At 44.3% G+C, this 10,912-nt stretch overlaps 2 pseudogenes; both read left to right on the plus strand.

Annotated features, from left to right (window-relative positions):
- Window positions 1-363: 363 nt before the first annotated feature.
- On the plus strand, window positions 364-807 carry LOC104865201 (annotated as a pseudogene).
- Window positions 808-7,573: 6,766 nt separating this feature from the next.
- On the plus strand, window positions 7,574-9,474 carry LOC104865202 (annotated as a pseudogene).
- The last annotated feature ends 1,438 nt before the right edge of the window (window positions 9,475-10,912 follow it).

Genomic DNA, 10,912 nt, shown 5'->3' on the forward strand with positions numbered 1-10,912 from the left:
GTCTCAGCCTCCCAAAGTACTGGGATTATAGGCATTTGCCACCACTGGCTAGAGGGAGAATTTAGAATTTTAAAGTTTCTAAAGTAATTTGAAACTGCTTGAACATGTAGGATTTACCTAGTATAATTTTTCTTGTTTAAAATAAAACAAGCATGTAATCCTAGCCCTTGAGAGACTGAGGCAAGAGGATTGCCATGAGTTTGAGGCCAACCTAGGCTACAGAGTATGTTCAGAGCCAGCCTGAACTACATGGCAAGGCCCTGTCTCAAAAAACAAACAAACAAAAGTAAATAAATAAATTCTTTTTTTTCCCCCTTTCCTTCTGGTCCCAGGTGCTTCGCAACAGTGGATTACGGTACAGATATGGCCACATCCAAGAACCACACCATGCACAACCAGTCCCCAAAATGGCACAGAAACCCTGATTGCAAAGATACGATCTCTGAAAGGGGTAGAACCCAAGTTCCTGAGGAATATGCATTTTGCCAAGAGAAGGACCTAAAGAAAATGCAGGCAAACAACACCAAATCCAGGAGTGCTTGCCCTGAGGCTGTCAAGGCCCTTGTCAAACCCAAGGAGGTCAAGCCCAAAATGCCAAAGGGTGTGAACTGCAAGCTGGCCTGACTTGGCTATCTTGCCCACCCCACACTCGGACACTGTATCCATGCCCACATTGCCAAGGGTCAGAGGTTTTGCCAGCCAAAGGCCCAAGGTCCAACCAAGGCCCAGGCTCAGGCTGCCACTCCAGCTTCTGCTCCAGCTCAGGCTCCCAAAGGGGTTCAAAACCCTGTGAAGGCTCCACAGTAAATGCCTCTCTCTCCCTGATGTGAGGACAGAAGGACTGGTGTGACCCCTGGGCTGCCATCTGTAGGGGGCTGGTGTCCTCCTGTGCTCTTTGGACAAATAAACCAGAGGCGGGATCAAATACATAAATAAATAATAAAATAAAACGAGGCCATGGGTGGTGGTGCACAACTGTAATCCTAGCCATGCAGAATGCTGAGGCAGGAGGATGATCATGGGTGCAAGGCTAGCCCGGGCAGCCTCGAGAGACAGTTTCAAAATACAAAAGGGGCTAGGGATATAGCTTATCTGTGGAAAGCTTGCTAACATGTGTGAGGCCCTGGGTTCAACATACATCTTGCAAAACAACTACCTCTCTGACAAGGTGATCCCATGCACACCCCTGTGCTTTGAATGCCAGGAAAAGGCTGGTTTGGGTTTCTTATGTGTGTTGCAGTTGTTTGGGGACTGAACCCAGGGCCTTGATAAAAGAGAACTTCTGTAAATAGTCTGAAACCTACAAAATGTTAAGGAAATACAGAATAACCACTGTCTTTCACTTCTGTAATTTGCTTTGCTTTCCTTGTTTCTTAGGACAACAATACCAGAGGTTTCATCATTAACTACAAAGCTTGAAGGCACATAGCCCCGGTTTAAAATTTTATAAGATTAACAGATGCTGAAGGTGCTTAGCTTCATCCCCAGGGTAAGACCAGATATTCAAACTAAGATAACAGTCACCATACCCCAAGCCCTAAACTTTCTGTAAATCATATGGCTATAAAGGAGTTAAGGTGAAAGGAATGGCACCAGTCCTGCTTTCCTAACCCTGACCCCAACTCTTGTGGTTAGAATAGCTAACTAGGTGGGCCGGCGATTTAGCTCAGTGGTTCTGCCGCCTGCCTCTCAAGTGCAAGGACCCAACTTTGATCCCTGGTACCAAAAATAAATAAATAGAATAGAATAGCTAACTAGGTGAATCATAAAGATAAACATCCTAACCACAAAGAAGATGCTACATTTGGGATAAAATTAAACTGTCCTGTGACCATGACTGTACATCTGTGATGGGAACTGAAAGAACTGGACTGTCTTGTCAAACTACCTAAAATGAGGTCATGATTGTAAAATTCCTATAAAAGGTAGATTGTAACCCAGCCCAGGGTCGGTCGTATGGCACAGCCCTTGGTACAGGGAGACCCTTTGCTAGCAAAGTAAATGTTTTTGTTTTACCCACTTCCTCGTCTGTGTGTGTCACTTACCAGTTCCTCCCCCAACAGTCTTACACATGTGAAGCATGCATTATGTTGCTGAGCTGCACCCCAGGCAGTTTAATGCCTTGTCCACATTCAGGGCAGCTGGGCCATCAGTTCAAAGACCAAAAGCAGATGCTGGGTCCAGTGCACACACCTGTAATCCTAGCTATTTAGGAGGCTAAGAGAGGAAGATGATGAGTTCAAAGCCTGGGTAGATTAGTAAGACCCTGTCTCAACAACAGGCAGGGCTAGGGACTTAGCTTAGTGGCACAGTACCTGCCTGGCAAGTGCAAGGTCCTGAGTTTGATCCCCAGTACCAAAAAGAAAAAAAAGACAACAGGCAGGCAATTAGCAGTGGGACAAGGCCACAGGAAGAGAGCCTGGAAAGCTTTAGGGTGAACAACAAACATTTAGTCCTGAGATATACACCCAGATCCAAGAAGACAGCTGCTAGCCATGCTCCTGGACCCCAAGATAGCTCTTCTATGCTGCTTCTAGAAGCTGAGATAGAAACAAGATAACAGAAAAGAGCAGTGAGCATTGGTAAATGCTGAGTATTGTTTCAGTCATGCATGTACTACGTGTGTGTGTGTGTGTGTGTGTGTGTGTCCCAGGCAGAATGCAGAGTGTGTTTAAGAACTATCCTAGGAAATCCCTACTTAGTTACTGGAAAGGGAGGAAGAAGAATACAGCTAACACTGAATGTCTTCCATACCTCCAGGGCTGACTTTCAGTTCTAGCCCTATCACCTTGTCATTATTGCAGATAGGTAATTTAATCAGATATCTTGTAGGTAGTTAGGGCCAGCCCAGGAGGAGCCAACAGGGAGGACAATCAAGACACATCCACTGAAGGCCGGAATTGTAAAGGAGAGAGACTACTATACCCTTGTGCTTCCCCTGGGGATAAATAGCAGCAATTGATATTCTAAATTGGTATCAATCACCTGGATGGGGGACCACGGTCTTAACCCAGTCTTTCCAGGAAATATCCCTGACTTACAGCCTCACTGAAAATCCTTGTATGCTTGCTATGTTACTTGCTCCCTCATTTGACTGTCATTTAATTGATATTACATGAGTGACTGTTCCACCTCATGCACACCTTGTGATCTTCCATTGGGTCTTATAGTTTTGTCCCACTTTGTACCTGCCTCACCACATGGCTTTGCTGTATAAAACATCTTTAAGAAGTGGGGTGAGTTCCAGTATTGCTTTTCCTCAATAAATTTTTCGTATTCTTAACCTCCATTGTTCCTAGAATTTATTCTTCCATTTTATTTTATTTTTTTCAGTTCTGGGGATCGAACTCCAGTCCTTGTGCTTGCGAGGAACCACTAAGCTAAATCCCTGACCTTATTCTTCCATTTTAGAGAACACAAACTCGAGTTTTGGATACCTAGTAGGTTTGGGAGTTACATCTCTTTTCCCTATTTCATCATCATCAGTCAATATTTCCTTTTTTTATTTGTTTGTTTATTTGTTTTGGAAACAGGGTCTTGCTATGTAGCTCAGGCTGGCCTCAAACTCACAATGATCCTGCTGCCACCTCCCAAGTGATAGATTAACAGGTGTGTACCACCATGTTCAGCAACAATTGATATTTCTCTTAGTCACAACCATTGATTTTATTTTTCTTTTCTTTTCCATTTTTTTTTCTCAGACTATGGTTGAACCCAAGAGCATCTACCACCACAAAGCAATATTCCCAGCCTTCTTTTATTTTGAGACAAGTTCTTAACAAGTTGCCCAAACTAGCCTCAAATTTTGATCCTCCTTCCTTAGCCTCCCAAGTAGCTGGGCTTATGTGAGTGAATGAAGGAAGACACAGAGCAAGTGCCTGCCGAGGCAACCATCCTGAAACATTTGCAGACAAATTTCTAAACTAAAAGGTAAATCATGACCACATGCTGAAGCAGAACTCCTCTCACAGAGATTCATTTAAGAAAGAAACTTCAGCTGGGTGTGGTGGCGCAATTGTAATCCCAGTATGCAGAAGGTTGAGACATCCTGTCTTGGCCTTTCTGGCTAAAATCAAGTATAAGAGACTGAGACAGGAGGATTGCTGGGCTACATGGAGAAACCCAGTCTCAAAAAAAAAAAAAAAAAAAAAAAAAAAAACCCAAGTGGAAAAAAAAAAAAAAAAAAAAAAAACAGGAAAGTGACTCACTTTCACACACTCTCTAGTAAGTAAGTGTTGGGCGAAAGAGAGAAAACACAAAAAAAAAAAAAAAAAAAAAAAAAAAAAAAAAGCCACGTTGAGAACAACAAGGAAATACAGTCACTCTCTGGGACCTGGGATGAAGACACCTGGAAAACAACTTGGCGAAGGAAAAAAGAAGTAGGTCTCCACAAGCTGAAAGGGAGCTGACAGAAACACTAAAAACTACAGAGAAGCTGGACAAATGGAGCAAAATGCAGAAAAAAAGCACAAAAGAATCTTACTTACTTTCTCGTTGCTGGGACACAATACCCAACAGCCACAACTCAAAGTTGGAAAGGGTTATTGCAGCTCACAGTTTGTGGAGGTTTCAGTCCATAGTTGGCTGGATCCAAGGCAGGATGTGCTGGCAGAGGAGAAACAGCTCAAGGCAGGCAACAGGAAGCGGAGAGGAATCAAGGGAGGAGGGAGAGACAGATGCTTCCCGGCCACACCCCAGTGACCACCTCGTCTAACCAGGCTTCGTGTCTCAAATCTCAATTAGCTATAAACTCATCAGTGGTTGAATCCACACTGATTCACGGCCCTGTGATCCAGTCACCCGCCAGCGTCCCACCTGTGAAGGAACGAAACTGCGGGTGAACATTTAGATGCAAGAGTAACAGTCGTCGTCCTAACGGTCATCAGTCCTACGAAAACTAGCTGAGCTAAGCAAAACGATACAAAGCATGAACGACCAGGTTAGTAAGGAATTAGAGTTACTGAAAATGTACCAAACACAAATCCAGGAGATTAAAAATATTCTATTAAAAGTGTAGGCAACAGAAACGATTGATGTGAGAACAGTGTCAGAACTAGAAGTGCAAAAATCATGCGGTCTCAGTAGACATGGAAAAAGCCTCAGATTAAATGCAACATCTATTCATGATTTTTAAAAAACCTGAGGAAAATAGATAGAGATGGTCATTATCTCTGCCTGGTGTGGTGACACACACCTGTAATCCCAGCACTGGGGAGGTTGAGGCAGGAGGGTCCCTGTGAGTTCGAGACCAGCTTGGGCTACATAGTGAGTTCCAGGTCAGTCTCAACTACGTAGTGAGATCCAACTAGGGAGTGAGCCAGACCAAAAAAAAAAAAAAAAAAAAAAGAAGGTCATTATCTCAATTGGATACAAGCCATGTATGACAAAACCACTGCTAACATCATGTTAAAGGGTGAAAAACTGAAAGCTCCTCTAAAATCAGAAACAGAAGGATGTCCACTATCACTACTTCTGCTCAATGTAGGACTCAGAAAGTTAGCCAAAACCAGGTGTGGCGGTTCACACCTGTAATCTCAGAACTCGGGAAGCTAAGGCAGGAGGATTGCCACAAGGGCGAGGCCAGCTCCGTAATGAGTTCAAGGCCATCCTGAATTTCAGACAAGAGTCTGTCTCAAAAACAAACAAAAAAAGAAAATGGAAAGTTACTACACTGGAATGGACAGAGCCAACCAATCAATATTGTCAAAATGGCCATGAATCACACATCATATATATATATATTTTAATGCAATCCTAGTCCAAATACCTATAACATTTCTCACAGAGTAGAGAAAACAGTCTTAAAATAAACATGGATCCAGAAGAGACGCAGAATAACAAAGCAATTCTGGACAATAAGAGCGAAGCAGGAGACATCACAATCTCAGACTTAAAATTATGTTACAAAGCCACAGTGATAGAAAACAGACATAGAGGCAGCAGAAACAACCCCAGACACATTCAGCTATCTGATCTTTGATGCAGGAGCCAAACACATACATTGGGAAAAGACGGCCTCTTTAACAAATGGTGCTGGGACAACTGGCTGTCCACATCTCTCACCATGCACTAAATTAAAATAAAAATGGATCAAAGATTGAAATATTAAAACAGAAATAATCTGCTGGAAGGTAAAATTGATAATACTCTTAAAGATATAGGCATAGGAGAAGACTTTCTGAACAGAACTCAAATTCCATAAGAAAGAACATCAAGATTCAACAAATGGGTTCATATCAAATTAAAAATTTTCTACACAGCAAAGGAAGCACCGACAGATTGAAAAGACACTAGGAAAATTTTGCCAGCTATTCCTGAGAGGACTAATAACTAGAATATGTAAAGAACTCAACAAATTAGGCTCCCCCACAAATAAAATACCCAATCAAAATATAGGCAACTGAAATGAACAGACCCTTCTCAGAAGTTCAAATGGCCAATAAATACATGAAAATGTTCACCATTTCTGGCCATTACAGAAACGCAAATTAAAACAACCTTGATGGCCGGGCATGGTGGTGCACACCTGTAATCCTAGCATTTGGGAGGCTGAGGCAGGAGGATCGCTGTGAGTTTGAAGACCAGCCTGGTCTACGTAGTGAGTTCCAGGTCAGCCTCAACTACATAGTGAGACCCTGTCTCAAAACAAAAACAAAAACAAAAATACAACACTGAGATTCTGTCTTACTCCAGAAAGAATGGCCACCAACAAGAAATTAACCAATAACAAATGCTGGAGAGGATGTGGGGAAAGAGGAACACTGCTCATTGGTGGTGAGAACATAAACTAGTATAACCACTATAGAAATTAGTGTGCCGATGCCTCAAAAAACTAAAAATAGAAACTCAACTCGTTATCTTTCTGACAGAGTTAGAGATGTGATATTACAGGGATACATGCTTATCCTTGTGTACAGCAGCACAACTCATAAGTGCTAATTCTTGGGAGTGGCCTTTAAGTCTATCAACAAAGCCAGGCATAGTAGCGAATGCCTGTGATCCCAGACTCAGGAGGTAGAGGCAGGAGGACTGCGGTGAGTTCAAGGCCAGCCTGGGCTACATAGTGGATTCAGGGTCAGCCTGAACTATACAGCAAGACCCTGTCTCAAAAACAAGACAACAACAACAACAAAAACCCCATATATCTATCAACAGATGAATGGAAAGAAAATGTGGTATTTGCACAATGAACCACTACTCTGCTACAAAGAATAAACTCGAGGGCCAGGGATTTAGCTCAGTGGCATCGCACCTCCCTTGCAATTGCAAGGTCCTGAGTTTGATCCCTGATACCAAAAAAATAAAATACAAATACAAATAAACTCAAGTCATTTGTAGGAACATGGATGCACATTGAGATCATACTGTTAAGGGAAACAAACCACAATTTTATTATTATTATTATTGTTATTATTTTATTTATTTATTTATTTTTTGGTACCGGGGATTGAACTCGGGACCTTGTGCTTGCAAGGCAGGAAGCAGAACCACTGAGCTAAATCCCCGGCCCCAAACCACAATTTTAAATATCTCACGGTCCTCTCTCCCACCCTGTTCTCAGTGTAGGGGAAAGATGGCTGCAGAGAAGCAGGTTCTAGGGGGTGGCAGGTGGCAGGTGGAGGCATCGGTAGCAGGGGTGGCAGTAGCAGCGGAGGCAGTGGATGTGGTGGCGGAGGAGAAGAAAACAAAGAAAATGAATGTCCTTCAGCCGGCTGAAGGCAAACAAAGAATTTGGGGATTCTTCAGATTATAAAGGAATCCCAGCAGCACCATGGTTTTCAACATGATTTTCAGAGGTACAGGGGTTACTATTCCCGCAGACAGAAACGTCTTCGGAAAGCACTCACCTTCAAGTGGGGAACAGACACAGATTCACAGGGAAAAAAGTAACTGAAGATCCTTTGAATGATGATAGATATTTGCCTTTGGTTCTGATGGATGCCAAAAGAGCCTGGAGCTATGCCACGCAACTCAAAGGGGAAGCCTGCGCTGAACGTGGAAAACGGTTTCACCTGCTATCTCGCCTTCGCAAAGCGGTGAAGCACGCAGAGGAATTGGAACACTCGTGTGAGAGCAATCATGTGGATGCCAAGACCATGTCAGAAGTTCAGGCAGACCAGCTTACCACTCAGGAATGGTACCGGGGATAGAACTGGGGTCCTTGCTTTTGAAAGGTAGGTGGCGGAACCACTGAGGTAAATCCCCAGCCTGCCATTGCTTTCACAGAGGAGCGGGCTGTGCTGTCTCGGCAGCGTGTGGAAGAGATCTCGCACCACAGCCGCTAACGTGAATATAATATTGGGAACCAGTCAGCCATCAGTGAGCTCAGGCAGGTGAGAATGAGGTCTGGGGTGCTGAGGATCTCCTGGCCAAAAAGCTGGAGGCGTTGATCACTCAGACTCGAGCCAGGCAGGCAGCCATCATGGATGAAGTGGAGTAGAGAGAGAGATCGGTGCCAGCAAAGATCGACAAAGTGAGGATCTTCCTCCTAGGGCTGGCTGATAAGGAAGCAGCCATTGCCCAGGCTGAAAGCGAAGAAACCAAGGAGCATCTGTTTGAATCCATGCTCGGGGAGTGTCTGGATGCCATCCAGGCTGTTCCGGAGGAGCTCAAGCCAGCTCAGAAGCAGAGAGATTACACTCCTGAAGGGGAGTCAGGGAAGGCAGCTAATCTTCAATACCTGTGCAGCCATCTGACCTACATCAAGCTGTCAACAGCAATCAAGGGAAATGAGAACACAGCTAATGGTTTGCAGAAGGCTCTGCTGCAGCAGCAGCCGGAAAATGACAGCAAGTGCTCTCCCGGCCCCAGGACCTGATCTGGCTCTACGACACCATTCTACAGTCTGGTGGGATTACTGCTGCTTCCTGGCTTAGAGGAGGACAGAACCTTCTCAAAGGAGATAGGTCTCCAGACCCTGGCGTTCAAGGCTTACAGGTGCTTTTTCATTGCTCAGTCCTATGTGTTGGTGAGGAAGTGGAGTGAAGCCCTTGTCCTGTAGGACACAGTACTGAAGTATGCAAAAGAAGTAAATTTGCACTCAGGAGCCTTCAAGAACAGCCTGAAGGACTTTCCTGACTTGCAAGAGCTCATCACCCTAGTTCGGTCAGAGAAGTACTCCCCGCAGGCTGCCACCCTCCTGGATACAAATGACGCCCATCAAACAGAGACTTCCTCCCAAGTGAAGGACAATAAGCCTCTGGTTGAACAGTTTGAGACTTTCTACCTGAACCCTTCCCTTGTCACCAAGCAAGCCAACCTCATGCACTTCCTGCCAGAGTTCCAGCCCATTCCTTGCAAGTCTTTGTTCTTTGACCTGGTCCTCAACTGCATGGCCTTCCCACCCCTTGAGGACAAGTTGGAGCAGAGACCAAGAGTGGCCTCCCTGGATATATCAAGGGCATCTTTGGATTCAGGAGCAAACCAGGCACTTCCTCGGGCAGGGGAGATTCTGACTCTCAACTTATATTGTGAGAAAGCCCCAGCAAGTTCCATGCCATTAAACCCAGGTCTACATTGGCCCAGGGTGGGAGCTCCACACCCTCAGCCCTATGTCCCTCTGTCTGGTGTTTGTGCACTTACATTCTTAGCCCACATGTGATAAAGGCACCCTGGCATCTCCGGGACCCTGTCAGGTCACTGTACCTCCTGGGGCACCATGCTGTCTGGTGCCCAGTGAGCCAGGACCAATCATTTGTGGTCCGTGGGGCATTGGGGGTTCCATAGGGGCACAGTGGGGCCTTGGAATTTCTGTCACATGTCCTCGGTACCATGGATTTGAAAGGGACTCGCCCCCGCTGTGAGCCTCCAGAAGCACTTGCAGTTTTGTCCATGACCATGAAACACTGGCAAAGTTCAACAGAACTAAGAGACAATCTACAATGTGGGGGAAAAAATTTTTACCAGCTGCTCCTCAGACAAAGGACTGCTATCTAGAATATATAAAGAACTCAAAACAATCAGCCCCCCCAAATATAAAGACCCAATTCAAAAATGGGCATCTGGGGCCAGGGATTTAGCTCAGTCTTCTGGTGCCTGCCTCAAAAGCACAAGGCCCAAGTTCGATCCCTGGTACAAAAGGGGGGGGGCATCTGAAATGAACAGACATTTCTCAAAGAAGTAAAAGCAGCAAATAAATACATGAAAAAATGTTCCACATCACTGGTCATTCGAGAGATACAGATGAAAACAACACTGAGATTCCACCTCACCCCACAAAGAATGGCTGCTATCAAGAAATCACACAATAACAAATGCTGGCGGGGTTGTGGGGAGAAAGGAACCCTTCTCCATTGTTGGTGGGAGTGCAGACTGGTGCAACCACTATGGAAATCAATATGGAAATACCTCAAAGAACTAGGATTAGAGGTTCCATTTGACCCAGCTATCCCTCTGCTGGGTATCTTCCCAAAAGAATTAAAGGAATCATACCAGAGTGATATATGCACACCCATGTTTATAGTGGCACAATTTGTAATAGCTAAAACTTGGAAACAGCCCATTTGCCCATCAGTTGGAAATTGGATAAAGAAGATGTGGTTTTTCTATAAAATGGAATACTACTCAGCCATAAGAATGAGAAATTAGATTCATTCATAGGAAAATGGATACATATTGAGGATATACTCCTTAGTGAAATAAATAAGTCACACATGTGTAAATACCAAATAGTTTCTCTGCTGTGAAAAGCTATAATAGTACATAAGATCCTAATGAGATAATCGACAATGTGAAATAGGAAGAAAAGGGCTAAAGGTGTAGGGAAAGAGGGAAGGGTAGGGGAAAGGTAATAAGGGAAAAGAAAAAAAATGACAAAATGAAAACATGGAAATAAAGTGTTTGTAAATGAGGAGGAGAGAAGCGGGTGAAGGGAGGGCAGGGTCAAGGGGAAAAAATGAGAACCAAGACCTGT

The sequence above is a fragment of the Fukomys damarensis genome, unplaced genomic scaffold, assembly GCF_012274545.1.
Source record: "Fukomys damarensis isolate Sample0158 unplaced genomic scaffold, DMR_v1.0_HiC HiC_scaffold_15, whole genome shotgun sequence".
In the NCBI taxonomy this organism is placed as follows: Eukaryota; Metazoa; Chordata; class Mammalia; order Rodentia; family Bathyergidae; genus Fukomys; species Fukomys damarensis.